Source organism: Lactuca serriola, chromosome 8, assembly GCF_051521515.1.
Source record: "Lactuca serriola cultivar US96UC23 chromosome 8, Lser_US96UC23_V15, whole genome shotgun sequence".
Classification (NCBI taxonomy): Eukaryota; Viridiplantae; Streptophyta; class Magnoliopsida; order Asterales; family Asteraceae; genus Lactuca; species Lactuca serriola.
The window spans coordinates 75,567,052-75,573,360 of NC_136415.1; the positions used below are offsets into that span (position 1 = coordinate 75,567,052).

General features: G+C 34.2%; 1 pseudogene; it reads left to right on the forward strand.

The window, feature by feature from the left end:
* The first annotated feature begins 1,052 nt into the window (after positions 1–1,052).
* Positions 1,053–2,316, forward strand: LOC145070660 (zinc-finger homeodomain protein 11 pseudogene; annotated as a pseudogene).
* The last annotated feature ends 3,993 nt before the right edge of the window (positions 2,317–6,309 follow it).

Below are 6,309 nucleotides of genomic sequence, written 5' to 3' on the forward strand. Positions count from 1 at the left end.
GCACACGTCTTACTACATATACTAACGTTGATTGTCCCGACACACGTCGAGTTCGGATAATAGGGTGCTGGAGGTATACCACTTGACACAGGGTGTTGCTAACGTGGTTTTAGAAACATGTTGGATTGAGAACCTTCTTCTTGAGTTTTTTTTATCTATTACTAAGGTTGCCCTCCTTTATTAATGATAATGCAAGTGTTGTTTACCCCTAGAGTTTTAGAATCACTTATTCTTTTCGGTGATTGATGTTTAGGACGCACGTGAGTTAAGGGATATAAAGTTACCTGTTTATAACCGGCTCCCAAAATGAAATAACAATAAATAGATAAAAGTTGAGTTTATTTAAAAAACAAAATGTGTTTGGTCCAAAACAGAGAGAAACAAAACAAAACGTAGGGTCATTAATAAAATAAACACAATAGGATTATGTGCTAAACAACACAAAACAGGGTCATTAATAAAATAAACACAATAGGATTATGTGCTAAACAAAACAAAACATAGGGTCACTAATAAAATAAACACAATAGAATTATGTGCTGGTAGGTGAAAGCTATCAGAAGTGGGGAGTCATCCAGACATGTGGTGATGTTGTGTCCAAAGTGGTCGACGTGGACACCACAACGTTCTTTCATTCCACTCTTCTATCTATCTCTTTCTTATTATCCTCTCTATCTCTCTTCAAGAATTTAAACTGGAAGAGGTTGATACGGCCCCTATAGGGGCATGGCGGACGTGGTGATTAGGTGGAAAATGGGTGATGGCGAGGTGACCAGAGTATCTTTTTTTTTCCGACGTGACCACTCCGATCGAATAATAATGAAATAATAAACAGTAGGTAAAAGTTTGATTTATTTTAAAAACAAAAACGTGTTTTAAATCCAAAAAATAAGACAAAATATGAAGTATTTTATGTAATAACTGTCGTATGTTACAAAAGTACTAATGTAAAAAAATGAATTCGACTAAGGATTTTTATCTGTCTCATAAGTTTCAAAAATATCACATTACATATGTACATAAATTCTAAAAGCGAGTATCTAGGCGGCATATGTATGGTATGATATGGGAGAGAAAGTGTCATAATTAATTCCCAAAACCCCTTTATTTATCCAAAGTGCTTTTCATCTGAGCATATAAAGTCTGAAGAACACATCTTCAGTTTTTCAAAAAAATTGTGTTTTGTGAAACAAGAAATGGACATAAAAAACCCAACGTCCGCTGCCGCCGCCACAGATAGCCCAGATACCGACGGTGAAACCCCACTTCATTCCCAACTGATCAAGCCATTTTCGTCCTTTCCTAATGGAAAGAAGCACCACCACCAACCACCGCCTACGGTGGTGGCTTACAAAGAATGTCTTAAGAACCATGCTGCCACCATTGGCAGCCACGCCTTAGACGGCTGCGGTGAGTTTATGCCGGCGCCAACTCTCAACCCACAAGAACCCACCTCTCTAAAATGCGCTGCATGTGGCTGCCACCGCAATTTCCACCGCCGTGAGCGCATCAATGAGGTGTACGCCATCGCTGACAACAAAACTCACTTCATTGAGTTCCACCACCCTTCTTCTCCACCTCAACCAACAAATTACGCTTTCGCACCCCACGTGCTGCTGTCACTCGGCACAGCTGACCAAACCCACGCGGTGGTAACGCCGGGGACACCGGCAGCTATCAGGATTGAAAACCCAAATGGGAGAAAGAGATTCCGGACGAAATTCAGCCAAGATCAGAAAGAAAAGATGTCTCTTTTTGCAGAGAAAGTGGGGTGGAAGATGCAGCGATGTGATGATAAAATGGTAGCGGATTTCTGCAATGAGATTGGAATCAGAAGAGGAATTTTCAAAGTCTGGATGCATAATAACAAAAACACAATTGGAAGAAAAGACAAAGAGACAACCTCTCCGACGACCACCGCCCCTCCCATCACCACCCTTCCATCCACCGCCGGTGTCATTAATGTCTATAATAATGGTAGGTTAGTAGTTACTAGTGAGTCTCACGATCATGAGGAGGATATTAATGTTGATGGACGTGATAACAGTAACAGTAGTGATCAAGAAAATGATGATGGCGGTGGTGGTGCCGGCAGTTCCGGCGGAGCTGTTCATCTCCAAGCTTCTACGAATGGGTCTTCTTCTTCATGTTGATTCCGTTAAGCTGTTTGTATTACGAAAAAAAAGTTTATTCAGAGGGAGAATTCATTATTATCTTCTTCCTTTTTTGTCTTAACAACCCTAATTATGTATTTTAGAGTAATTTCAATAAAAATTATAAACTTAATCTGAATTATATCAAGATTTCTTAACTTTACCCCTTTCTCTCCCTATGAATAAAACGTTACTTTTTGGATTTTCATTGTTTGAATGTGATTGCATTGGCTCTTTGATTCTTACGTAATTATGTTGCTAATTAGCATCCCAGTGGAGGAATAATTTGATACGACTCTGCAAAAGAAAAAGAACGTATGAATCTTTTTCTATATCACGTAAATCTGTAAAAGGATATTTTAGGTACTTCAATTACATATCCCTTCAAACGAAATGAATGCAAGAATCTGTTCAAAACGATGAAATGTTGATGTAAGTTCATATGCTCTCTCGAATCTTCAAAACAGTTATATGCAACAATATTCTTTTTTCATGATACACCCTTGGGTTTTTTCCCCCAATGATTAAATGTACAAAATATGGCATTAACATTGTACATGAGTGAAGGTCGTTATGTCGAACTTTCATTTCGACATATTTATAAAATACATATAAGACAGAATGTTTAATAAGTTTTAGGGATTTCTGATCACATGATGTGGTTTTAATTATTAGTTATAATGTCTTTCCCATACTACAAAGTCTTTATCTTTTCATATATTGTGTTTAAGACTTAGTTATGAGTAGGTTGACTAAGTCAAAGATATGTCTAAGAGGCCAAAATGAAGTGATTTAACCAACTTCTGTTTGTTTCATTAATGGAGCCTTTGGTCCCTTTTTTTGCAGTGAAGTTATGTGCATACCAACACACAATTGCCTTGCTAACAAATTAATTGTGGTGGTTGGCATTTACACCTTTTGAATTTTGATTGAAGCAAACCCCACAACCCTAATATAACCTAATTGTCTTCTTCCTAATCATTGTTTTTTTCTAGATGCAGTTTTTCAAAATGACTTGTATAATCATCGGAAACTTTCATTGTTTGATCAACAAAATTAGCAGTTTTGATAACATTATAAATATGGTCTAAACTGATAACCTTTTATGATTTGATGATTTTTTTTTGTTGTGAATTTAACATTAAAGATAGAATATACCAATTTTATCCTTGGTTTTGCATGTTGGTTGAAGGGTTTTTTATATTTGCCATTTTCTTATACTTGTTTTCTTAGTGGTAGTTTGGGAACTTCCCATTAACAACTTTTGAATTTGAATTGAAGCAACCCTCAACCCTACTGTATTCTAATCGTCCCTTCAATCATAGTTTTTTAGTTGTTTAATATTTTGTGGGTCAGGATCTTCCTTACATTTTGAATTTGGAAACATTCGTGAAATACCAATTTAGCCCTTGTTAGGGGATGTTGGGCTGTTTCTTTAGACTTTGTTTCTTTGTTGCATTCTTGAATCTTGATAGAGTAGTTTTAGTTAGTTCAGACATTTATGAGTTTTTTACTTAAGCCCCTTCAACCCTAATTTATTATAATCTTCAGCCAAATCATTTGGTAAAATAAAACTTTACTAGGTCATGGATCAATCTTGATCTTCATAAAATGTAAGTCAATTACCAATTTGCCCTTGCTGGTGTGGAAAGAGTAATGGCGTTTTTGGTTCTAGTACACTTGTTTCAAGGTCAATACCAAAAGGTGGTTTGGGGTTTTGTGTTATTAAACATTGTAACATAAACGATTAAAGAACATTACTAATATTCTTATGTTCTTAAATAATCCTAAACCGATACATTAATATCAAAAGGTTTATATATTTATATTTATATTTATATTTATATTTAAGAGTTACAAAAATCCACCGACAGGTGTTCCTCAGTCCTAATCTATTCCAACATTCCAATCGTCTTGAAACTCTTTCGGATCAAGGGTCTATTTAGAGACATAGAGTCACACATTGATTGAAGTTGAATTTAAATCACTATTCCATAACATTAACAATAAATAGAAATATTCAACGGTCCTCTGTGAAGTCACTATTAACATGATCTGTGCCCTGGTTACTGGGAGGAGGTTGAAGGGATTTGCGGTTTTTTTTTTTTTTTTTTTCACACTGGTTTCATGATCAAAACCTTGGGGATCAAAAGGTTATATTCAACTCCTTTTTAGTATATAGCTAAAATTTATCAAGTTTAACAGTAATTTATATTATGTGTCGAAATAAAGGTTTGGGGGTATTTTGGAAATTTCAAAAAAGGGATATGACAATTGACAGAGGTGAATAATTTAAAGCTATATTATTTATAATTTATAATCTGAACTTTAAAGGCAAGTAGAATAAAGACTTGAGCTCTGCTCCTTTAGGGGTAATTTTAATATTAGCTTTGAAATTGCAATCTTTGACACCTTTCCTTATTTGCTTGGATATTGAAGGAGGCAACTTTTGTTTCACTCGATATTATATATTACTCTAAGAGGTTTATGCATAAATTTCAGCATATATATATATATATATATATATATATATATATATATATATATATATATATATATATATATATATATATATATATATATAGAGAGAGAGAGAGAGAGAGAGAGAGAGAGAGAGAGAGAGAGAGAGAAACGTTCAAACGAGAACAACTCTTAATTTGAAAATGCGAGAACAAAATGGCCACCTTTAATTTAATAAGTTGACAATTTTGTAAATAATTGAAAGTAGAGACGCAACCATGAAAGATTAATGTATTATAGTAAAATAATCGGTAACTGATTCAATCATCACATTACCCCTCATTCCCTCTCCTCTTTCCATAATCCTCATTTCCGATAAACTTCTCTCTAACTTTTTACAACCGAAAACCCTGAATCAAAGAAAAAAGTCCTAAAACTTCTCGATAGTTACTGAATCAAACAAGAAGACGATAAAATCAACAATTCTTCAACGACGGAGTCCGTGTCAACAACTGCTTCAACTCAAGGTAAAAAAACAACACATTACATGATTTTTTTTGAACTTAGAACACTCATATTTGACATTTTATCAATTGTTTTAGAAATCAAAATAGTCATTGAACGATTAAAGTTGAATAATACTCGATTGTAGCTATGATCAAGGGGTCTTTTATTTTTATACTTTTAGTATTTATTTTGTTAATCTACTGAGTATGACACTATCGATTGATCATTTGTGATTATCTACTGAGCATAAACGTAATAAAAATATATTTATATTTGTAGAAAATCCTAAAACATTCATAAAAATATACACTAGGAAAAAGAATCAGAAACAAAAAACAGATGAGAAAGGTAATAAATATATTGTATACTTCATCCATTTAATAACAATTAAGTTGAGATTAACATCTATTTTAAGATAAAACCATATGTGATTGTCATCCGTTAAAAACTCAAAGTATTTTAATGATACATTTGATGATCATATATGTTTTTCAGAAAAAAATAAAAATAAAGAAGACCATGCGGAGAAACATGATAGCCCCCAAAGGATTTACAAAACAACCAAAATATGAAATGAAAAATGTATATATCAATCACATATGATAATATAAACAACCAACACTCTCGTGTATTTACATTTGATTACCATCTGTAATATAGACAAAGTGATTCAATCACACATGATTTTCAAATATTATGAACACTACATGCTTTTATTGTAACATCCCAAAAAATACGACCCAAAATTTCATTTTTAAGTTTATCAAATCATAACACGAACAACATTGTTTAAAATCATAAGGACACTAAATATTTTAGTTGCACAATCAAGACAGTACATGGAAAGTCATCATCAAAGAATAAATCCCAAAATATCGAATGTGGAAAATCAAAGTGTGATGCGTTGCGATCAATCCGACCCTTTACCCTTCGAGCTGGAGGTACCTGAAACACAAACTGAACCGGTAAGTACAAAGCTTAGTGAATTTTCCCCACCATACCATACACAACATAACATCCTATCAGGTATATCCAAGTGCCCGACCTACCCTACTGAGCATATCCGGGTGCTTAACCTACCCATCCATGTATATTTGGGTGCCCGACCTACACTTGTCAGGCATATTTGGGGGCCCGAACTACCATTCAGTCTTATTCCAACCAATTACGGGGTCTATCCCACCCTTAC